Source organism: Dama dama, chromosome 16 (genome assembly GCF_033118175.1).
Source record: "Dama dama isolate Ldn47 chromosome 16, ASM3311817v1, whole genome shotgun sequence".
NCBI lineage: Eukaryota > Metazoa > Chordata > Mammalia > Artiodactyla > Cervidae > Dama > Dama dama.
This window is the reverse complement of record NC_083696.1, coordinates 14,005,641-14,031,192: the sequence shown is the minus strand read 5'-3', so window position 1 is coordinate 14,031,192 and position 25,552 is coordinate 14,005,641.

The window sequence follows — 25,552 nt, the reverse complement described above, 5'->3', positions numbered from 1 at the left end:
TCATGCTGGGTGGTCAGGTTGGTTTCAGCATGTGATCAGGACATTCACAGGCAAAAATGTTGAGTAACAAGCACGAGCATGAAATGAGGAATCTGACAAATGTTAAAAAGAAAAAAAATCCAGAATTATAATGTGTTAGAACTGTTCTTCTCTGCCGTGTTTACTCAAGTATTTGATCTTTCCCTCCTCCCAATCATCTAAATTTTGAGAAGAAAATACTTTGAACTTTATTTTTATACCATATCCTTTCACTGAGATTCCAAAGCTGTAAGCAGTGTTACCTAACATGGGGAGGGCTTAGGAAGAAGATCCGAAAACACATAAACAGTGAGACATCAAACATTGCTGAGGAAATGGAATAAATCCTGACCATATCACCACCATTATTATAATAGACACTTTATTTTTAGTTTAAGGAGTAGCATTAATTTTCTTTCTTGTGTATTTCTGTAAAGCAGCTTATTTGCCTATTAAAGAATACAAACCATCAAGACAGAGAAACCTGATAATTAGTCCCCTTTATTATTAAAGGAGTAATTATACAATAACCACTTGACTTGGGTGAGGCAGCAAATGGAGCAGAAGGCCTACTGATTGGAGCCTTAGGAGAAAGAGGAGCCAAGTTTCAGCTGTCCACACACCCACAGTGTTGACCAGGGCAGGTCACCAGTCTCCCTAAGCCTCAGGTTCCTTGCCTCCAAACAGAATGGCAGCGTCTTCTTGACCTAAGGGTATTGAAAACCACTTTGGAACCCTGTGTGTAAAATGTCTTTGTCAACTGTATACCTTCTCCAATTCAGGGCATGACAGACATAAACCATAGGGTGGCCTCTGGCTTATCATAAGTAATGAAGGAACTAGTGTCTTTTTTCATTTGTATTTTATATTGCAGTACAGTTGATTTACAATGCTGTGTTAGTTTCAGGTGTATAGCAAAGTGATTCACTTACACATGTACATATATTCATTATTTTTCAGATTCTTTTTCCATATAGGTTATTAAAGAATACTGAGTAGAGTTCCCTATGCTATATGGCAGATCCTTGTCAATAATCTATTTTCTATATAGTGGAATGCACATGTTAATCCAAAACTCCAATTTTATCCCCTCCCTCCACCTTTCCCCTTTGGTAATCACAGGCTTGTTTTCAAAGTCTATGAGTCTGTTTCTGCTTTGTAAATAATTTCATTTGTATCTTTTTTTTAGATTCCACATACAAGTGATATATTTGTCTTTGTCTGACTTACTTCACTTAGTATGATAATCTCTAGCATCAGATAATCTCTAGCAACCATCCATGTTGCTGTAAAAAGCAGTACTTCATTTTTTATGGCTGAGTAATATTCCACTGTATATACATACCACATCTTCTTTATGCAATCCTCTGTCAATGGACAATTAGTTTGCTTCCACTATTGTAAATAGGGCCGCAATGAATTTTTCAGTGGTTTTCTTCAATATGACAGTTAGTCATAGATTAAAAATTAAAACTGTCATTGTGAGTAATAAAGGAATGTGGAGAGTGGTGATGATGATGCTAAACTTAGAAAATCAGGCCTAAATGCTGCTGAGATGTTTTAAATAAAGGTACTCCTTCATTCACTGGGTACTTCTTTTATGAGATGCTGGGGAAACTGAGGCACGAGCCCTCGGTGTGAAGGGGGCCCACGCCCAGAGTCTTGGGAAGGGATCAGCAGAACAGGGCAGGTGTTTATAACCACACGGACTGAGGTATGCGTTAGCCCAGAGGAGGACACCTGACCAGACGGCGTGGAGGGGAGCAAATTCCCTCTTAAACAGGTCTGATGATGGAAGTCTAAGGGTGCACCTGCAGAAGCAGAGGGAACCTCCTTTAGTTTGCTCCAGAGTGCCCAACTTTGCCTTTCCTTTTCCACCTACCTGTCAGTAGCCTTTGGGGTCTGTTTGGTATAACCTTGCCTTTGCACTTATCTCTGAGAAGCACCTCTCATCCCCACCTGCTTGCCGCACTGGTAGTTTTCTACAAGGCTCTTCACCTTTAGGCACAGTGACCAAAGGCCATGGACGTAGTAGTTGCTACTGCTAACCTGAGGCTTGAGCTCACAGTGTCCTATTCCATGGGGAGATTACTCACCCCTACCTCCCAGGGGCAGCACCTAAGAGTGTCTGAGAGGCAGAACGTTTCCATTATTGTTGGACAGCTGCTCCTCCCGGCTGCTCCCTGGGCATTTGAGCAAGGAGGATTAGGGTGCGTCTCAAGTTGGCCTGGGGAAAACCCTGTTTCCCCAAATACAGCACGCAATTATAACAGAGGGAGGTCACAGGGCACAATCCTGTGAGCAAATAATGCTGGGACTGGAGAAGAGGAAGCTAATGATTTATGTCATTTCCCTCTATCCCTGATTTTCACAAAGCCCCATTACTCAGACCCAGGACAAATGTCTGAGTAAGCCAGGGCCCTTCTCACACACGAACCATGACATGGTGAGTGGTTTGGGCCTTGTGCCTTCTGCACAGAGTTCCCTACCTCTGCTTCTGTGCTTCAAGGAAACTCCTACCCACCCCACAAGGCCCCACTCAAACATCACTTCCTATCTGTACTCTGTGCCAGCAAAGAGGACAGAGTTACAGTACCAAGTTCTGAACTGCCAAAGACCAGCTGCAATGGAGCTGGGCATATTTGATACTACAAGTCAGGGTTCTTATAGCAGACAATAGAAGGGATATCAAGTAGGCAATCAATAGTGCCTGCTCCCCAAAAATTGCATTTTATACTTTCTACTCACCATCTTCCCATTGTGGTGATCAAAAGATATTTTAACACATCAAAAGTTTGAGAATTTTATGTATTTTGTCCAACCTAAACTTTCCACACTCAGAGTCAAAAAAATGGATGCTTCCTTCATTTTCTATCAAAAATCTGCAGACCATACAATGAGAAACACTCACATGGTATCAGTTCAGTTCAGTCACTCAGTCATGTCTGACCCTTTGCGACCCCATGAACCACAGCACGCCAGGCCTCCCTGTCCATCACCAACTCCCCAAGTCCACCCAAACTCATGTCCATTGAGTCGATCATGCCATCCAACCATCTTATCCTCTGTCTTCTGCTTCTCCTCCTGCCCCCAATCCCTCCCAGGATCAGGGTCTTTTCAAATGAGTCAGCTCTTTGCATCAGGTGGCCAAAGGATGGGAGTTTCAGCTTCAGCATCAGTCCTTCCAATGAAAACCCAGGACTGATCTCCTTTAGGATGGACAGGTTGGATCTCCTTGCAGTCCAAGGGACTCTCAAGAGTCTTCTCCAACACCACAGTTCAAAAGCATCAATTCTTCAGCGCTCAGCTTTCTTTATAGTCCATCTCTCACATCCATACATGACTACTGGAAAAAACATAGCCTTGACTAGACAGGCCTTTGTTGACAAAGTGATGTCTCTGCTTTTTAATATGCTGTCTAGGTTGGTCAGAACTTTCTTCCAAGGAGTAAGCGTCCTTTAACTTCATGGCTGCACTCACCACCTGCAGTGATTTTGGAGCCCAAAAAAAATAAAATCAGCCACTGTTTCCACTGTCCCCATCTATTTGTCATGAAGTGATGGAACTGGCTGCCATGATCTTAGTTTTCTGAATGTTGAGCTTTAAGCCAACTTTTTCACTCTCCTCTTTCACTTTCATCAAGAGGCTCTTTAGTTCTTCTTCACTTTCTGCCATAAAGATGGTGTCATCTGCATATCTGAGGTTGTTGGTATTTCTCCCAGCAATCTTGATTCCAGCTTGTGCTTCTTCCAACCCAGTGTTTCTCATGATGTACTCTGCATATAAATTAAATAAGCAGGGTGACAATATACAGCCTTAACATACTCCTTTTCTATATATTTGAGCCTAATAACATTTCTATGAGGTAAGCATTATTATTCACATTTTATAAATGATTGAGGCATCAAATTATTTTTTTAAAAGGCATCATTTTATAAAAAATTGAGGCATCAAGTGATCAAGTGAGTTACAAATGTTTACCCAGTCAGGAGGGTAAACTTGAGATTAGAATCCAAGGCTTCTGACTACAAATCTAGATTTTTCTCCACTAAAACCAGATACTACATAGAGAAACAAAGAAACTAACAGAAAAAAAAGACAGGTGGATTATGTTAAAATTTTAAACAGAATTAACTACCAAAAGGAGAGAAAGTGAAGGAAAAAGTCCTCTTCTCATAAGGATAGGTCTAAAGTCCACAGATAAAGAGCAAAGACAAGTGTGGCCCCACTTCCACTAAGATCAAACAGGGTACTAATTAAGGGGTTTAGGGAAGGGCATAGGTCTTCCCATGATTTCTTTTTTCCTTCATTTGTTCAACCACCAAAGCATTCATGCAACAAATTATGGTTTAGTATCCACTCCAGTCAGCCCTTGCTGGATATGCAGAGAGAAGAGCCTCTGGCCTCCAGAAGCTTCTAGTCTCTGCAGGCATCCTGACTTCCAGCACATGAATCTGCTAACTTTTGCCCTGAACACTCAGGTCATTCTTTAGACTTCCATGCTTTGCGCAGGCCACACCCTCCTCCTGAGGAATGTCTTTCCCATCTTCTCTTCCTGAAAAAATTTTGCTCAGCTTTCCAAGTCCAGCCACATGGCCCATCTCAGGTGCAGCTCAGGCTGCGGAACCCCTCTGAGTTCCTTCTCATGCTGCCCAGGACTCTGCCTCAGCTCTCTGCACTGTGGTGTATGTAGAGGAGTTCTCATTCAGAGCCTGCAGTCCCTGCAAAAGTGAACTATGGTAGTCCCCACACCTGAAGCAGCCACCCTCTTCCAAGCCAATTTGATTTACCTTCCAACTCAAAGCAGGGGAAGTAGAACACAACAAGGTAATGATGGAGAAAGATGCAAACTAACCCATGGTAAGAAATCCTCATAGAAGAGAAGTTAATGAAGAGAAGGAAGAGGGTCTGTATGCTTTTGTAACTCAACAGCAACTCAGACAGTATTCTATGCCCTTGACTCTGTCAATAAACTATAATTATTATAGCTCCATTTGTCAGAGTTAGAAGTTAATATTCTGACACTCTGATCTCTGAACAAGTGCTCATATCTGGAGGACATGTGCTAGTCTAGAAAAGTAACCCTAAACAAATAACCTGTCAGAGCTTGTATAGCCCCGCCTGCATAGCCACCACTGACCCTAGGTGGTAAGAGCCCTCTGGTTACTGGAGAGGTTTTATCATGGCACAGGGGTCACTGTGGCTCCAAGACAACCAGTTCCATCTGCTTTTCTTTCATGTTCACCAGGGTACTTCAAGGATTAATTTCCTCTCCTTGCTAGGCTTGCAATACAACATAATGAAGAGAAGCGTGGCCTATGGTCGCAAACTCTACAGTATTCAAAACCCAACACAACCATTTTCTTAGTTAGGCAACTAACATAATCTCTTTGAGGTTCAGGTCCCTTGTCTCTGAAATTATAACAAAAAGATAAACACCAACATTATAAGATACTTGTGGGAAGAGATGATATAATGCACAGATAGTGCACAAGGCTTGCACTTAGCCCTCAATACACTGGTAGTTATTATTCGTGATAAATTCTTACTTTTATTTCTTTGATACGGTATCTGGAAGGTATCTTTCTATCTTAAAAATTCAGGCATTGATATTTAGTTTCTACACCACTACTGTGAGAAGTAAGAATTCACTGAGTACAAAAGTTAACTTGCTAATGTCTAGGGACACTGATATGATAATGTTCTTGGACCTCAAAGCCTCGGGTCAGTCCCTAAAGACATTACTGCCCTGGCAACAACTTTCACTCCACCCTGAAATCCTCATACCCACTCTAGTGCACCTGCAGGTTCTATATTGCTTTCCTGCTTCCATGAACTGCAAATGCCCTTCTCTGTGACTACTTCCCCTACCAAAATATCAGCTCCCAGAGGCCAAGGTATATGTCCTTCCTCTCTCTGTAGCTCAGGGTCTGGCCTGGAACAAATCTTATCATGTACGTACTGGACAAATGATTTTAGCAGGGAGAAAGAGGGCATTATTGATTGAGTCCATGAGTGACCACAATGGAAGAAGACCTTAGTTCTCTTTGTATCTATTTCCCCCCAGTTCTAATCATTTTAGAACATTCATTATTCCCAGGATCCTAGTCTCTCCTCTTTCCACTCCTTTTTCCAATGTTCACTCCCTTCTCTGCTTCCTATCCTGAAAACCCAAAAGTGAGTGAGTGTTATATGGCTTGTTGACAGCACTCGTCAGTCCAGAACTCATGAAGTATCCCTTTCAAGAGTTCAATAAAAGTCAAGCCAAACCTGGACTGTCCATGATGCACCTTAGGCTTACAAATAAAGAAGAAAGGAACATGGAATTCAGCTTCCCAGGAAGCTCAGTGGTAAAGAATCTGCCTGACAACGCAGGAGACACAGGTTTGATTCCTGGGTCAGGAAGATCCCCTGGAGAAGGAAATAGCAACCCACTTCAGTACTCTTGCCTGAGAAATCCCTTGGACAGACAAGCCTGGCAGGCTACAGTCCCTGGGGTCACAAAAGAGTTGGACATGACTTAATGACTAAACAACAACATGGGATTAAGTCGTAAAAGAAATACAAAATCCAATCAGAGAAAGGAGTGGGCCAACCAGATAGCTGCCCAGGACACCAACTGTATTAGTCAGAATGGCAAATCAATTCCCCAAATCTCAGGGATACGACGCCTCTCGGTATTGACACGTCTAATGCAGGTCAGCAGAGCATTCAGCTCCGTCTAGTCATTCAGGGACCTAGTCTGGTGGTGGAGCAAGCGATCGGGTTGTGACACCACCAGCTTAAAAAATGGCTTCAGGCTTCAGCACTGCCAGGGATGGGAGAGAGCAAGGGACTCGCCCTTGCTTTTAAACTGGCTGGCCAGAAATGACATGTATCACTTCCACTCAGTGCTCATTGGCCAGAATTAGGCAATAACCCATCTTATTTCAGATAAGATATCTTATCAGAATGTGAAATCTTCCTTAGGATACAAACAGAAGTATCCATCTCAGAATTTTAAACATTGTGAAAGTGAAGTTGCTCAGTCGTGTCCAACTCTTTGCAACCCCATGGACTGTAGCCCACCACACTCCTCCATCCATGGGATTCTCCAGGCAAGAATACTGGAGTGGGTTGCCATTTCCTTCTCCAGGGGATCTTTCTGAGCCAGGGATCGAACCCCGGGCTCCCTCATTGTAGGCAGATGCTTTTACCGTCTGAGCCACCAGGGAAGCCCTAAACATCATGGGACTGTATCAAAAGCAGTTGCCTCAGGTTTCCACTTACACAACTGGTAAAACTGAACTTAATTCTACTGTCACTGAAACAGAAAGCACCTTCAATTGGAAAGCTTATATTTGCTGCTCACTAGGGTCACCCTATCTCTGCTGATTAGCTTTATGACAGAGGTTGCTCAATGCAATAAATGCCAGGCCACCAAGTCAGAGACCAGCCAATTGTTTGTTCCTGGAAGCCAGAGGAAAATCTGAAACCAAATCACACCTGGGGTCATGCCATTTACTGGCAGCAAATGATTTTGTGTAATATTTAAATGTTAATCCCTTTAATAGGCTTCCCAAGAAGCTGTCTGCTTCAGTAAATCATACAAAAAAGCTGAAGGGAGAATGAGAAAGAGAAAAGTGGAAAATTTTTGCCAAAAGGCAAACCAAACCAAGAAAAGCAATTTTTAAACTCTTTCTGAATGAGACTGTGCAACTATATTCTTGGAAGCTACCCCAATCCTCCTGTGTATGAGTGACTTATACTATCCAGTTATAAGTGATGGAAAAACTGTGAGCTGCACAGCTATGCCAGATACATGAAAATGTTATATTAGCATCAATGCATGCAGTGGATTCCCCATTTTCAATCTAAACATAAAAGGAAAGGAACTTAATTTAATAGAAAATCAATTTCTCTGTCTCTAAAATAAATGGTGAGAATATATTTTTTAAACATTGATACAAGCAAATACCATATTAGCTGCCTGAGGCACCCATGTCTCCAGGCCTTAGCAACTATATAGCTCTGTCAGAATCAGAGCCAACTCTATTTTTCTACTTATAAAAAGAGGCATCCTTTTTTCTTTTTTTGGCAATGGCCCGCAGCATGTGGGATCTTAGTTCCATGACCAGGTATCAAACTCACACCTCCTGCATTGAAAGTGCAGAATCTTAACCAATGGACCGCCAGGGAAGTCCCAAAAAGAGGCATCTTGATGTAGACAAAGACACTGAATTTGGGTACAGTAGTACATAAGTAATGGCATGGCAAATTACTAGTCAGTTTGGATTATCTATTTAAGCTACTACACAGCAATAATAATGTTTATAAAATAAGCTACCATATATATAAACAGCCGGACATGACTAAGCACAACACAGCACAGGATGAGCCTACTTGGGACATAATGTCTTCAACATCTAATCTAAATTGATTAATGACTTTGTATCAGGCAGGAGACTTGATCTTGCGCCAAGCAAAATCAACATGAAGTGGGTCAACTTAGTAAAATGTGCATCAGCTTTCCTTTCTCCAAAACGCCTGCTTCTGCCTTTACAACAGAGCTATAGAGGTGACCAAGGTAAAGTGGAAGAAAGACCTTGGAACTCTTAGAGAAGAGACACCAGAGAAATCCAAACTCTTATTACCTGTCCTTGATGAGTAATACTAGGGGATTTTCCCTACCAGGAAACAGGTCTCCACTCCTAAGAATGCATATTGCCCATATCAAGCAAATACGACAATGCTGACCTAGTTAGTACTGTCAAATATAATCTTAGCAATGCTTTTTGTTAACTGAGTTCATTATGCTTAAGGACACAGCGTCAGATGAACAGGAAAATACTAAGAAGGCCTCCTTTTGCATTCTATCTGTGGGAGTGACTGGACAAGTTTGGAGTGCTGACTCGTCAGCAACAAAAGAAAATTAAACCAAACCTTCCTGTTCAGTTTTCATGCTATATTTGACATTTCTGGGATTTCCCATTTCTTCTATCTACCATCCGGTGGCACAGCCCTCCTCTCCTAGGGAACACAGATCCACAGCCACTTTTCTTGGTAACTTATACTTGGCACTTGGCTGAGAAGCATTCCAATAGCTGCCGTCATAGAGCCAAGAAATGGGATTTCACTCAAATGAGAATAGCCTTTTACTTTCTCAATGGGAGAGAAATGTCCATGAAAATTTGGGTTTGAGCTGACTTAGAGCCCACCTTTAGCAAAGGGGGAAAAATAAATTTTCACAGTTTCTGCAAAAGTGATAGCAAATTCTCACCAAGCCCCACAGCCAGAAAGTGGTAGCTCATAAAGCCTGTTGTAAAACCTTGTCAGTAAAACAAATTTTATTTCTCTGGGACCAATCCCTCCTGAAAATACCATGCCAGTTCCTTGCTGGAATTTTCAACAATGAGCACACCATGAGAAAAACATGAGTCCTTCTCTTCAAAGAAATTGAAGTCTCTGAGCATGTACTGTCTCATTAATCCTCATGACATATCTATAAGGAAGTCAAAAACAGTCATTATGTTTTTCCCATTCTGCAGATTTTATGGGCTTCAACAACTGCCTAGGGTAACAGGACACATTTGTGGCAAAGCCCAACCTCCAGGACTGGCCAGTCTCCTGGGAAATTACTGTTTTCTGGTAGATTCTTGTGTCATCATATGGTCACTCTCTTATTCATACACTGGGCAAACATTCATTGAATGCTGACTCCCTGCCAGCCATTGAGCTGTATGCCAGGAGAGGAAACTAATTAAGGAAAGGACCTGTCCTAGAGAAATGTACAGTCGAGGAGTGGGGAGTCTGGAAGTAAACAGGTAGTTACAAGGAGATCCAAGATCCATAGGCAACACAGCTGAGTGGTTAAGAACATGCCAGGGGTAAACGAGCTCTGGGTTCTAATTCCTGCCTAGTCTCAATCTGCATTTTCCCATGGCACTGATCTTTTAACGTACTATATAATTTGCCTGTTTATTTTTTTATGCACACACACACACACACACACCACTGGAATATAAATTCTATGAGGATAGGGATTGTTTGGCTGTTTGTTCGGCAATGTGTCTTACCGGGCTTGGCATGTAACTGATGTTGAATAAACACATGTTGAATAAATAAATTCACAGTATGACCCTGGGAAATTTACCTTCTTTGAGCCTTAGTTCCCTCATGTATAACATAGGGGTTGTCAAGAGGACTAGGTTAGATAATATACACATGGGTTCAGTATAGAGATAGGCCATAATAAACAGAGCAAGTGATCTTAAATGTTAAATTTTGATGATACAGTCGTCTCCAGTACTGCTGCTGCTAAGTTGCTTCGGTCGTGTCTGACTATGCGACCCCATAGATGGCAGCCTACCAGGCTCCTCCATCCATGGGATTTTCCAGGCAAGAGTACTGGAGTGGGGTGTCATTGCCTTCTCCGGTCTCCAGTACTAAGGGAGCACTAATAAGCATTAACAATCTCTACTTTGGGAGGTCAGAGAAGTCTGTGACGTTGTGTCCTGAAATTGAGTAGTGGAAGAAAAAAGGAAAGGAAAAGGAGTCAAATCAGCAAGAAAGACAAGATCAAGACTAAGAAGATGTCACTGGAAGCTACTCTGAGGCCTCCTTTTTTGTTCACAGTCTTTGATCCCTGTGCTCCCAAGGACTTCTGTACTTCAGAGGCACCGTCTCCTGGATTGCCTTCAGGACCCAGCAGAGAGCGAAAGTCCCCTAATTCCTCCTACACAAAGGCTTCTCCTTCAGGCCCAGCCACGGGCTGAATTCTGTGCACTCAGTACAGATCCACCAAGATGAGACTGGCCGTGTAGTAACTACAGCAAGTAAAACAAGAGGCTTTCCGCTCGATGACACACCTGTGATTCAGTCTGCCCTGACAAAGCTAGAGATTAAGTTTCCTTGCCTAAAGCTGCAAGGAGAAACATGACACCCTTTACTGGCTACGAGTGGAATACACTTTATTAACCCGACCTTAATTATATTCCATTTTGAGATTCAATAGTTTCGATTGCAACACCACATGAAACCAGAGGGAACTGCACCCCACGGGACGCCGGCCATAAACGAGATCGGAAAAGTGCCTCTAAGGCAGTGACCCGCTTCTGCCAACCAGTCAGCAGTGAGCCGCCTGGAGCCCTTACCTGGCTCTGGGGGAGGCCCAGGGGTGGCCAAATCAGGGCAGGGCTGGGACAGCAGTCAGCTGGGTAATGTGAATCTGGCCTCTATTTGTAAGAGAAATGATGTCTCACTGTGAAAAGTAAGATGCAAACGTGGCAGGAATTACATGCAGCCTAAGCTTTCCAAGGATAAAGTGAATACAACTATCTCTACACAGATGAAATTCTTTTTCATCTATTCATCGCAATCCAGTTCTAGCTAGAGGTAGAAAGTGACTTTTCTTTTCAGTAGACAGATTAGAATCAACCTTATAAAAGGCAAGGGAGTTAATCCTGCACTACATTTCTGAGGTCAATTTTCCCCAAATATTTTGCCCTCCAACCTGTACTTTTCAAATAAAGTTACTAAGACAGCTTACTGGCCCAAGGGTTGAATGTCTTCATTATTGTAATCAATAGCTACAAATTATTGGCACTTACTAGGTATCAATCATTATGTTAAAAGTTTTACATGAATTATTTCATTAAATCTGCACAATAATTTTACGATGTGGACATATGCATTTCATTTTTCTAGTTGCCACAATCAGAAAAAGGCAGAAGGACAGCTCACACTCAAGTCTACATGAAGCCCAAGCTCACACCATTGCTGCTACATTCTGCCTCCACTGAAACACAGGATCTGAAATGAGGAGCAGGATGCCTAATTCATCTGGGTCCCCCAGGGCCCAGCAGAAGCCCAGATGGATGGTAGGTCTTAGTGATGTTTGGCCAATTAATTAATTAACTGGGCAATCTTAAAGAATCTCAGACTAGGAACAGAGGGGCTAGATGGAAGCCAGCTCTCACGGTAACAAGCCATGTGAATTTGAGCCAGGCAATTCCCCTTGGGCCTTGGCCTTCCCACTTGAACAGTGAAATAGTTGGACTAGATGACCTCTGATGGTATCTGATTCAGGATCTTGCTCCAAGTTCACCTAGCCAGCCAGCACCTAAAGTCTGCATTGGAAGCTTGTCTGCCTCCCCATCTCCCACCCCAAACTTGAATCCACATTCACAGAAATGGGTGCTTAGTTTGACAGCACCTTGGCCGGAGCCCCAGTGAGTCATATTTCAGGCTAGGCAGGAATGTAGGCATGCACATGAGTTACTGTTAAAAACACAAGGCTGGTGTCTATCTACCAGAGGGAAAAACAGTTAACACAACCACGACCCAGGGTTCTCTTTAATCTGACATATGAGAGAATGAGTCTCTGTGAGCCCAAGAGGGACCCTCTCCTCCATCACAGAAACATGCAAATATTAAAAAAAAAAAATCATTAAACACTCATCTTTCTGAACAGGTGAGGTACCTAAAATTAAACTATTATCATTTAGTCATGGTCAGTAGTACGTTCAGGATACTTTGCCAGATTCGGTGAATTGTTTTTATTATACAATATCCCGTAGCAAGTATGAGATGAGGCAAAGATACTATAAAAAGGAGAAAATAAATTATTCTTACCTCAAGAGCCCAAATCTTGTGAGATTTAGCTATCATTCAAGTTGGACTTGTAAAAGTCAACAAAGAAAGAACTAATTCTGACAAGAGAATGGAACAGCAGGAAGGCGGACTGGAAATTAGGGCTGGTTTCTGAGGACACGACATTTGATTTAAACTTCGATAAAAGAATGGGTTTTGACAGGTGGAAGTGAAGGAAGAAAATTTTACCAAAGGCAAATGATTAGTGAGTTTTAGTTATTTCACCATGACATGCACATATGTACACACACACACACATTATCCATATTCATGATGTCCCTTTGCACACACCTGTACCCACTCAACTAGGTTTCTGTGGGCCCAGCCCCAAGATTTCTCACTAACCATTAGGAATAAAACTGGTCACACTTCTCATAATGGCAGGATTGAAACACATGTCTCTGTTAAGTACAATTTAAACCATATGCTTCTGCCTTATTTCTGCCTAGTTCATCAAAATTGTCTTTCACATTTGAGTCTGGATAGCCAGAAGTCTTCCAAGTTTTTTTTTTTCTCTTGACATGTGGGAAGTTGTCTTTTTCCAAAGAGAAAAACACTCTGAAATCACAGAAGATTCCAGGCTGCTCTTGGAAGGAATTATATGTGTTTAGATTCACACACAAAGTATGAAAAGGTAAAGATTCTTCCAAGTTGAGTTTATTGGTTCTGCATGGTCCCATAGTGCTCTCTGTTTTCCTCTATTTTAATACTTACCATAAAACTTAATGTGGAGATATAATTTTACAATATAATACAGGGCCCTAGTGCAAGGGGCAGCAAACTCAAACCTGTGGTGCAAATATGACTGGCCACCTACTTATATATGACCTGAAAGTTAGGACTGGTTTTGTGTTTTTAACTTGCTTTTTAAAAATTAAAGGAATAATATTACTTTGTGATATGCAAAAAACTATATAAAACTCAAATTTCAGTGTTCCTAACTGAAGCGTAGGAACCAGAGATCAAATTGCCAACATCTGTTGGATCATCAAAGAAGCAAGAAGGTTCCAGAAAAGCATCTACTTCTGCTTAATTGATTATGCCAAAGCCTTTGACTGTGTGGATCACAACAAACTGGAAAATTCTTCAAGAGATGGGAATACCAGGCCACCTGACCTGCCTCCTGAGAAGCCTGTATTTAGGTCAAGAAGCTGAACTGAACATGGAACAACAGTCTGGTTCCAAATCGGGAAAGGAGTATATCAAGGCTGTATACTGACACCCTGCTTATTTAACTTATATGCAGAGTACATCATGCAAAATGCCGAGCTGGATGACACACAAGCTGGAATTAAGATTGCTGGGAGAAATATCAATAACCTCAGATATGCAGATGACACCACACTTACAGCAGAAAGTGAAGAAGAACTAAAGAGCCTCTTGATGAAAGTGAAGAAGAGAATGAAAAAGTTGGCTTAAAACTTAACATTCAGAAAACTAAGATCATGGCATCCAGTCCCATCACTTCATGGCAAATAGATGGGGAAACAATGGGAAACAGTGACAGACTTTATTTTCTTGGGCTCCAAAATCACTGCAGATGGTGACTGCAGCCATGAAATTAAAAGACACTTGCTCCTTGGAAGAAATGTTATGACCAACCTAGATAGCATATTAAAAAGCAGAGACATTACTTTGCCCACATAGGTTCATCTAGTTAAAGCTATGGTTTTTCCAGTAGTCACGTATGGATTTGAGAGTTGGACTATAAAGAAAGCTGAGCGCCGAACAACTGATGCTTTTGAAGTATGGTGTTGGAGAAGACTCTTGAGAGTCTCTTGGACTGCAAGGAGATCCAACCAGTCAATTCTAAAGGAAATCAGTCCTAAATATTCATTGGAAGGACTGATGTTGAAGCTGAAACTCCAATCCTTTGGCCACCTGATGCGAAGAACTGACTCCTTGGAAAAGACCCTGATGCTGGGAAAGATCGAAGGCCGGAGAAGGGGACGACAGAGGATGAGATGGTTGGATGGCATCACTGAATCAATGGACTTGAATTTGAGCAAGCTCCAAGAGTTGGTGATGGACAGAGAAGGCTGGCATGCAGCAGTCCATGAGGTTGCAAAGAGTCGGAATGACTGAGCAACTGAACTGACTGACTGAAGTGAAGCTTTAGTAGCAAATAGCCATGATCATTTCATTTCTTTACATCTCTCTATGGCCACCATCAGACTTAGTGGCAGTATTGAGTAGTTGTGACAGAGACTATATGACCTGCAAAATCTAAAATATTTGCTATCTGTCCCTTTACAGAAGATGTTTGCCAACACCTGCTATAAGGAAACGGGTTGCTCTCACTCAACTGGACGCTAAGATTTTTTAAAATAGGTCTTAATGCTGAAAAAAACAAAACTTTCTCAAAGTTCTCAGTAGTTATTATCTTCTAGGAACTAAAGAATTAAATTTACCTTTGGGTCAGGCTATCCTTTGTCCTTTGTTCTTGAAAAATGAATCCAGTGTGGCCTTTAATTACCCAGATGTAAAGCAATATATATTTGAGGAAAAATGAAGTAACCATTAATCTTAATGTAAATGTTTATACAAAGAAGTAAAGAATTCTCTTTGATATATATGTCAGATGTTTCCTTTAGCATAGCTGCATCTCTGTAGACTTTGTAGCTTCTTTAGAGAAAAAATTTTCTTTAGTTTTCATCTTCTCTATGATTGTATATCATTGCTTGTTCTTGGAGAACTGAGTGTGTTTTCTAGAATTTTTTCACATTAGACTGGAAGTACAGATCTGAAAAAGTACAAGAAAAATGGGAAAGACTCTGTTTTTACTTTAAGCTGAGGTTGAGATTAGATTGGCTATGTTTATGTCATTCTGAACTATAATAAGATGTTATTTAAGATGAACAACAACCTAGGCTTTGTGAAATGATGATGAAATATTGCATTCTGATGTAAGGGTATTTTGGAGATCATAGGCCCAGGGGCAGAATTTCATCTGAAAAGAAGGAATGTCCTTGCTGTATATTATTCTCAAGAAAAGGACAATATATGAGGGCTAAGGCTACAAGACTGGTCAGTGACAAGGGGAAAGAGAATAAAACTCCTCTTTTTCTCTGGACCTTTATAAACCGAGGTCTAAACACTGGTGAAAGGGATATACTGTAAGTCACAGAGACTCCCATAAGGTAAGATGGTTTCTCTGAAATAGCTAGGATGGGGAATGACCATTCAGAGTCCTTGGGAGAATGTGTCTGGACCTATAGCCCTTGAAAACAGACACTGGAAACAGCAGTTCTAGAATATTTACTGCTTGTACTTACCTCCTATAAGCCATCCAACAGAGTTGTGTTCTAAATTTATCATCTAGGCTCAAGTGTGTGGTGATAAATTAAGAACTTGCTCTATATTTAAATGAAATGATAAAGAGGAAATACAATCAGCTGAGGATGCCAATATCCAATGAAACAGTGACTGGCAACAACAGAAGCTCCACAGCATGGCAAAGAGGTTATAACAGGTCTACATGTGTGAGTGTGTGCTAAGTCACTTCAGTCGCGTCCGACTCTTTGCGACCCCATGGACTACAGCCTACCAGGCTCCTCTGTCCATAGGATTCCCTTGGCAAGAATACCGAGTGGGGTGCCGTGCCCTCCTCCAGGGGGATCTTCCCAGTCTTCCCTGTGTATCTCTCTTAAGTCTCCTGCATTGGTACAGAGGCTCTTTAGCACTAGTGCCACGTGGGAAGCCCCAGTAGGTCTACACTAGGGATCTATTTATTTACACACATGAGCCAGTATCCAAAGGAACTGTAAGAACCAACTGAGAGAGAATACATCAAGGAAGATACAGGTTGGCCATCAAAGCTGACAAAGGCTCAAGCCAATAGCAACAGTTCTTAAAGAAATGCGACCTCATTTTATAGTTTTATAGGTGGTAGGAGATACTTCTGCTGATAGCCTCCATTAAGCTATAAGCTTCTTAAGAGTGGATAATCTCTCCATCCCCATCGTTATAATTCCTGACTCCAAGTAGGATGTGAATACAACAAATTATCCAACAGAAGAGCACAGGGTTTATTCCCACACAGTCTCATTATAAAGAGTCCCCACTCAATATCAAGCTCAGGGGTATGCTTTAAAAGAGCCACTAGAAATGTCAGCAAATCATCTGATGCTTTTGCCTCCAAAACTAATCCTGAGAAATTTTCAAGAACAGAACTGAATAATTTCTAATGATCTACAATGGCATGCAGGCATATCTTAGAAGAACATCTTAATTACCCAGGAAATACTAAGGATTACAAATAACTATTACACAGATATGACTATCTGCTTATGACTACTAAATTGAGATTCTTTTACTTGAGAGAGTTATATCTACACCTAATCAACACCCAATACATTAATTATTAAAAACAATAATTACTTTCAGCTAACATGACAATGGCCTCACAATGCCTCTCAGCAGACTCCAAGCCAAGCATTCTCAACCAGACAGTACAGCACCCAAATCCACGTGAAGCCCAGGGCCTAAAACTTGGTTCTAGGAAGATGAAAAAAAAATTTGATATTATAATGGTACTGTATATATGTATTCTTTCAAAGAGCTGCAGTACATAAAGAGATATACAGTATATCTGGGACATAAAAATCACATGGGATATGGTGAACTAATAAAAAAGTGTCTGACAAGACTTCTTGTGAGGGTGAGAGCCATCACTCTGGGCAATCACTGACACACCCCTGAAGATGGCACATTAAAGGAAAGCTATCTGTCTATCTGGATAGCCTAAGCATTCATTTTACTGATAGGGAAAGTGAGTCTCAGACAGGTAAAGTGAATTGTCCCAGTTGACATATATAGGAATTGGCCTGGTAAAGAATTAAATTCTGATTTTGAGTTAAGTGCCCAGTTCACAGGGTGTCAGGTTATCATCACCAGGAGAGAGTTTATTTTTCAATCTTTTTGGTTAAAATTACATTTCTTTATAGACAGAAAGGAATAATACAAACTATTAAAGAAAAATTAAACTGTTAATTTGCATTGTGAAATGTATATGGAAAACAGTACAACTAATGCAGAATACCTACGGCTCCTTTACTGAGCACCTACCGTGATTGAGGACCTGGGCCATGTCTCAGATTCCCAAGAAAGTGGACTAGATCATCTTGAAGATCTCCCTGTTCTGTCACGCTACATAGATTCCCATCTTACGTGTACATCACGGAGTTGAGGCAGCTGCAGCAGCATTAATAATAATATACATAATCAGTCCCTAATCACTCAAGTTGTTCCAAGTCAAAAGGAGGCTAAACTTCGCAGTAATTTCTTGGTTGTGAAATGAATATTGTTTTTTGCTAAGTTGCCCTTTAAACAGCCCACATGGGCTGGCCCACTTTCATGAAGCAGTTCTACACGAGTAAAAATCCCAGGGACAATCCTGCCAAGGTCAAAGCAAAGCCTTCCCATCAGAGCATCATCCGTTCTGGCCAAAGTGTGGCTGCCAAAGCTCTCTACATGAGCAAGGGGAGCTAATGAATAGAATTTGCATGGAATAACTTAAGCTGATATTGGCATTCCAAGAAGACGTCTGTGTTGACATCTTACTCTCTCCTTTCTCATCTCTGCTCACTGTTACCAAAATGACCTCTCTAAAATGTATATCTGAGCATGTCATTCCCCTGCTTACATAATCTGGATGGCTCCTTACTGTCTACAAGACTAGTCCAAACACCTTGACAAGGCACACAAAAGTCTTCTCAGACTGGGCTGTGTCTACCATTTCTGCCTCCTTTTCTGACAACTCCCTACCCCGTTATCCTTTTACCCTTTCAGCTCTACACTTCACTCAAACCAAGAAGCTACTTACTCCTCAAGATAATCGTGTCCTTTCCTATCATTGTTTCTTTGTAGAAGCTATAGTCCTTCTGGGGGATCTACATCAGACATACCCTTATCCTTCGATACACAGCTCAGATATCACCACACTGGGAAGCCTTCCTTGACTCACGGCTGATTTTCTTCCAGGTAATGGACAACCTAAAGAGTCATATGATTGCTAATGAAAATAAGACCACAAACTTCCTTCAGGGATGAGATTGTGTCTTCATCTTTGTATGGTCAGCACACAGTAGGTGTTCATTAGATGACACTGAATGGATGAACAGTAATACTGATTTATGGAATTCAATTAGCACAATTGTTATTGATATCCATGTAGCCTACCAGAATTGCTCAAATATATAGTCTACATTTACTCCTTAATAATATAACAATGGTATTCTGCAGTGTTTCTCACAGGGTGGTTAATAACTTAAATTTTTTTAAATTATGTCTGAGAGAAATTCACATGGATACAATATTAAATAACACTGATTTGCATGTTGGAAAAATTATTCCTTTTCCAATTCTATTTCAGTCCTTCTAATGATATAAAGGAGAAAGATTCAGTTTGAAGCCATATGACTTCAGCATCTCTCTAAAAACATGTTAAAATTTTTCTTTTTAAGAAAGAGAGAACAGAACTTAGGATCAAAGACTTCAGCGACAGGAAAGACAGAACAGGACTTAGGATCAGAGACTTCAGTGACAGTCTATACCTAGCTAAAGTATAAGGGCACTGCTTCATTCTCATTGTTTTTATTTTCATGGTTACTTCCCAATTTTACAAAGTGACATTAACTTTTTATTTACTGTGGAGCCATGAATTTTTCTTGTTAAATTTATTTAAGTTGCAAAATAAGTCAGCTTAAAGAAAAACAATAAGGAAATATCATTACATGTACTTGTTAGCATTACAAAAATAGAGAGGATGGTATCCAAAGGATGGTATACCTATTATAGCTTGAGTGAATAAAGTCTTAGTAGACAAAAGATCCAGGAGGGTCACAAGTCTTCTGCTTTTGGGTAAGTTACTAAAGTTTTTTGAGCATGTTTTTATGAATTAGCAGAGTACAAGTAATCATTGCTACTTGTCCTATTCAAATCTGTTATAAAAAGCAAATGAAATAACGTGTATGAAAATGCTTTGGAAACTGTAGAAAGCAACATTATGATCATCAAAACAACCAGCCTCATCACAGTATACCATTCCTTCCCATCCTGTCTCATCCAGAGTGGTTTAAATTAAACTTTGTTGAGTTCTAATAGATTTAATCTTCTTCATCCCCAAATTTCTGTTAAAATGACCAAGCCTACTTTTAAAATAAGAAAATATCTCAGGAATGGTATCATGAATTGATCAAAATAAATGAGAAATTTCTGCCAGATGTAGGGCACACAGGGCCATTTGAGAAAATCACTGACCACTCCACTACCCAAGATCCATAAAGGAGAAGATAACAGAGCCTGTAATAGCACCCGCAAGTCAGCAATTAACAGTTACATACACTGGGGAACGGGTAAAGGGGGTCCCATCGTGTTGGTATGCAGGATGAAGGGAAGAGCCGTCTTCAAACCCACAAATGACTTCTGGAAATTCCAACAGTTCAAGCAATCAAGATGAGTGGGGCTGAGGCTGGGGGTGGAGTTGAGGGTAGAGGTGAGGTGGTCTATTGAGGGGTCACCAGAGTTATTTCTGCCCTCTGATTACACACAAAAAGGACAAAAATACTAAGCAAAGAAATGATCTTTTCATTTCCAAGTAATTAGACTCCAAATTTAATTAAACAAAGCTAGAAGATTCTAATCTTTTCTTCCTTTTCCCCTTACACTTCTTCCAGAAAATTTCGACCAGGAATCTATAGAATCTGTGAATCTATAGAACCTACAGAATCTATAGATTCCTGGTTGAAATTTTCTGGCAAAAGTATATTGGAGCAATTCAATCATGTGCAAGCCAGGGGATGAGCCTTGGTTTAATGACCTTCCTAATGGATACAAAGATTAGAATGAAGAGGAGGAAAAAACAAGTATCTGAATTTTAAAGATTCCAAAGCTTTAAGGCTCATAGATGCCCAACATCAACTTTCAAATGCAAAAGACATTTTTCCAAATAGAATCATTGAACGGCATTCTCCTTTGCTAAATCTAAGATGTCCCTCTCTATTCTCTCATATGAAAAATAAGCAATTTATTGCCTCTCCTATTCCTTTGTCTTAGGACTTTGTTCCAGACACAGTTTGTCTCCTCCATGGTGACAAGTTACATTTTCACAGTCCATTATACCTCTGGCCTGAGAAAGACCTTAGGTTTGCCCGGTAGGCTGGGCTACAGCTGAGAACTCATAATCTCACCTTGGATTAAATACAGACTCCCAAAGGAAAATCTCTCCTTTCCAAGGGTATCTGCCTCCACAATCTCATCTCCAATGGATTGAGCCAAATTCGAAGACTCCCCAGAGAAAGCTGAGGTCAGGAGTTACAAAGAATAGCTGAAATCTCAAAAGAAACTGCAGGAGAGTTGGGTCTTCTCCATCCCTGGACTAAGACTCAGGCAATTGCTGGATGAGCATGACTCAGAAGACAGCTCTGTGCCTGTGAACAAAGCCAAGGCCTCTGGGCTGCATGATCGTCACATCACATTCATCCTAGTCAGCCAACAGGTGAGCTGCTCTGACTAGTACACCAGACTGCTTTCTGGACAGGATTTCTGCAGAGTCCGCTCCTCACAGGGCAGGCAAGAAATCTGAGTAAGACAATAGGAGCAACCACAATGAATCAATGAGCGGATGAGTAAATATGAACGTGAGCACCTACTATCCCCTTGGCCATGGGTGGGCTCAGGAAATTCACAGGTGAAGGAGAGGTGGCTCCTGCCCTTGAGAAGCGAACAGTCCATTGGGAGATGCAGATAGATAACCTTATAATAGTAATATACTGTGGTGGTGCCATCATGGGGATGGATCCACTGCGGGAGCACAGATAGAGAAGAGTAAATCATTCATAGAGGGTGGTCATGAACATTATGTCATCTAAGCCAGAACTCCCAGGTTGGTCATTCCGCTGATGGAATACTAGTGAAAACTGATTGGTTTGAAGAAGATGTATATTTGGTTTTGGAGCAAATTGTATACATGCCTATAAAAATATCCAAGGGTAGTTATTAAGAAAGGAAAAAGACTTCTCTTGGTTGGTGAGTGTTTTTCCTGTTTGCTCGGCAGACACTTCCACTTGCATATAGAGGAATAAAAATAATGGAGTTAAAGGGCGATGGTTCAGAAAATGCTAGAAAAGTAGCCAGGTCAGGCTGTTAAATAGGAACATGACTTCTTTTACTCTCTATAGGAACACTGAATAAGTATATGAAAGAGAAATTTCCATCAAAATTCAGCTGCCTCACTTCTCTTTTGACCATGTTTTGGACGAAGATGTTTGACAAGATAAAGCAGCTCAAGCTTCAAGCCGACAGGCCTGCTGGCTTCTGTCCAGGATAAACACTGTCAGTAAAACAATCCCTTCCCAACCTCTCAGGAGAGTGCTGACTGGGGCTACCAGCATTCCCTAACTTCTCCTTATGAAACTTAGAACACAAATCACATCGTGGGTCACCAAATGAGCTGTCGTTGACTTGGTCAGAGGAAAAACAAAGTTGTTTCATCAAACACAGGTGGCACAGTCTCCTCTTTCATCATCAGTTTTACCTGAGGGGCAACTGAATGAACATACCTTTCTTCATATTCATTTTTGAAAATATTTGAGGCTAGTTATCACTCTTGGAAAATCAAAAGAAGTAGTTTCAGGGTAATAAAATCTGCTATAGATCAAGAATCAAAAATAACTGGGCTTAACTTAGAGCCACTGGATTTTTGTGTCATCTCAGACAGGTCACTTTGCCTCACTAGGGCTACTTCCCAGAAGATCTTGCCATTTATTCCAGTTTATGTTGAGAGACTATGACTTTCAGGTTGATAAATTTGTTTAAGCACTGAATTAATCTAAAGATTCAGATGAAAATATTTCACTCACTCAGGTAATAAATATTCTGAGATCCTACTATGTACCAGGAATTGTCCCAGACATTGCTTTAGACTTAGTAAGTTTCCCCATTCCTTGTTTCAAAGAGAATTTGTGACCGCTTGCGATAATTCAGTGCAATAACTATCAAGTTTGAGGAAAATAAAATGAAAGCAGGCATCAGGTGATCACATATAGTCATCTAATTGATCATATAATCAAATGTGTAGCATGGTCTTTCTTAGTTATTTGCTAGAGGTGGGCCACTATCTTATCTCTGAGCTTTTCAGAAGTCAATGTGAAGAGGGGAACAAACTATTTCATAAAATTCTGTGCCTGTAAGACACAAACAGCATCAAAGCTATTTCTGATGCTGAGAAGTGAATATTTAGAATCAGCTTGACATTGTTAAATACATCCAACTACAGAAACCTTAATTCAACAAACATTCACTCACGCCTACTCTGTACCAGCTCCTGTGCCAGTTATTAAAATGAATGAGATGAGTAAGATCTAGTCTGCGCTCTTCAGGTCTTTCTTAAGCATAAACTGCAGTTCAGGATTTGCAGGCTATGGCTGTCGATTCCTCTATGCCCCACCAATCCCCCACAAAAAGGGGAGATTATGAAGTAACCTTCTAGAAGTCATCCTGAGACAGGCTGGAACCTGGGACCTAGGACCTTTGCTGCAGTGCTTGCACCTGAACAAATGTCTCCTCGAGTAACAAAACAGAAAGAAACTATCTGTTCAGTTCAGTTCAGTCGCTCAGTCGTGTCCAACTCTTTGTGACCCCATGAATCGCAGCATGCCAGGCCTCCCTGTCCATCACAAACTCTAAGAGTTTACTCAAACTCATGTCCATCGAGTCGGTGATGCCATCCAGCCATCTCATCCTCTGTCGTCCCCTTCTCCTCCTGCCCCCAATTCCTCCCAGCATCAGGGTCTTTCCAATGAGTCAACTCTTCGCATGAGGTGGCCAAAGTATTGGAGTTTCAGCTTCGGCATCAGTCCTTCCAATGAACACCCAGGACTGATCTCCTTCAGGATGGACTGGTTGGATCTCCTTGTAGTCCAAGGGACTCTCAAGAGTCTTCTCCAACAGCACAGTTCAAAAGTATCAATTTTTCAGCGCTCAGCTTTCTTCACAGTCCAACTCTCACATCCATACATGATCACTGGAAAAACCATAGCCTTGACCAGATGGACCTTTGTTGGCAAAGTAATGTCTCTGCTTTTTTTTTTTTTTTTTTTTTGGTCTCTGCTTTTTAATATGCTATCTAGGTTAGTCATAACTTTCCTTTCAAGGAGTAAACGTCTTTTAATTTCATGGCTGCAGTCACCATCTGCAGTGATTTTGGAGCCCAGAAAAATAAAGTCTGACACTGTTTCCACTGTCTCCCCATCTATTTCCCATGAGGTGATGGGACCAGATGCCATGATCTTAGTTTTCTGAATGTTGAGCTTTAAGCCCACTTTTTCACTCTCCTCTTTCAAAGAAACTATAAGGGACTAAAAATAATTGTGTACATGTACAACTGAGGCTAATTATGGACAAGAAGATATAGAAAGACCTAAAACCTAATTGCCACTTCTGAAGAGCCAGAAGCAAAAACAGGGTACTTATTGTTCATGGCCCCTGCACACAACATCCCCAAAGGGGCAGGCAAATGACCTAAGCCACCCCTCTGGCCCGACCCCCGGACCCGCCCCTACCCGCACGCCACATAAAGAACCAGCTTATCCCTTCTCAGGGAGCAAGCAAGGGAACCTGTTGTTCTCGCTCCCTCCTATTGCAGAAGAAGTCCCAATAAAGCCTTGCCCAAATTTCTTATCTGGCCTCTTACCAATTTCTATAAGGAGGCCAAGAACCCAGAACAGGAACACTCCTTAAAGGAAACCCCAGCGGTATGTTGAAGCTATGTATACAGATGTGAGAGAACAGGAGTAAGAACAGGGGGATACCCTCTGTGGTTTGGAGATGCCCTCCATCATCGCCCTGGTCCCACTGGCCTGGAACACATTTCTGCAAAATAAGCACATGTAATTTGGGTATGTTTTAAAGGCTTCATCATCAACAACTAGCTTTCCCTGCAATGAAATAAAATTCAAATGAGAACAGTCAGACCCTAAAGCAGCAGCAGCAGGGTCCCTCTGTCCTGCCTGAAGTGCTGAGCTAATACCAGGCCAAGGAGTCCATCTCTCTTCAAAACAGCTAAATCGCTCTTAGGCACACACAGAACTTGACGGGGAAAATATGCAGCCCTTCGGAACACAGCTACACAGATCCCTGGAGGCATGTAGCTCATCATCCTCCTTCTCCTAATGAGGAATCCCATCAAAACCCACCAAATAAAGTGAACTATGGAGTGGCCAAGTGACACACTCCAAAGCAGGCAGCAGATGACGGACTGCACTCCAGATCCTATTTGGAATTTTAAACCCCAGCTCCTTTCCAACTGTGGCTTCCTGAGTACAGAGACCATGTCTTTTTTTTTTTTTTTTTCATTTATTTTTATTAGTTGGAGGCTAATTACTTTACAATATTGTAGTGGTTTTTGTCATACATTGACTTGAATTAGCCATGGATTTACATGTATTCCCCATCCCAGTCCCCCCTCCCACCTCCCTCTCTACCCGCTCCCTCTGGGTCTTCCCAGTGTACCAGGCCCGAGCACTTGCAGAGACCGTGTCTTAAGGTCTCATTTTACCCTGCAGCCGCAGTGTCCTTCCCCATGCCTGGAGCTTCATCGGGAGCTTTGATTGGGTTCTTGCAAGCTAGGGGCAGGTGGCCTCCATCTAGCACAGATGACTGACACTGGGGACACAATTGAGTTCCTGAAGAGTTTAAACAAAATATCCAGGTGCTTAGGACCCACCCCAAAACAAGTGAAATCAGAATGCTAGATGATTTTCATGTGCAAGTGGGGCTGAGAACAGTGGATCCAGCTTCTCATAAAACCAAAACGTGGCCATCATGTCTTGGGCTGGAGCCCGAAGTCACAACTTAATTCATTGTCTTAGGAAGGTTAGTTCCAACTGGATGTCCTTGCCAAAGC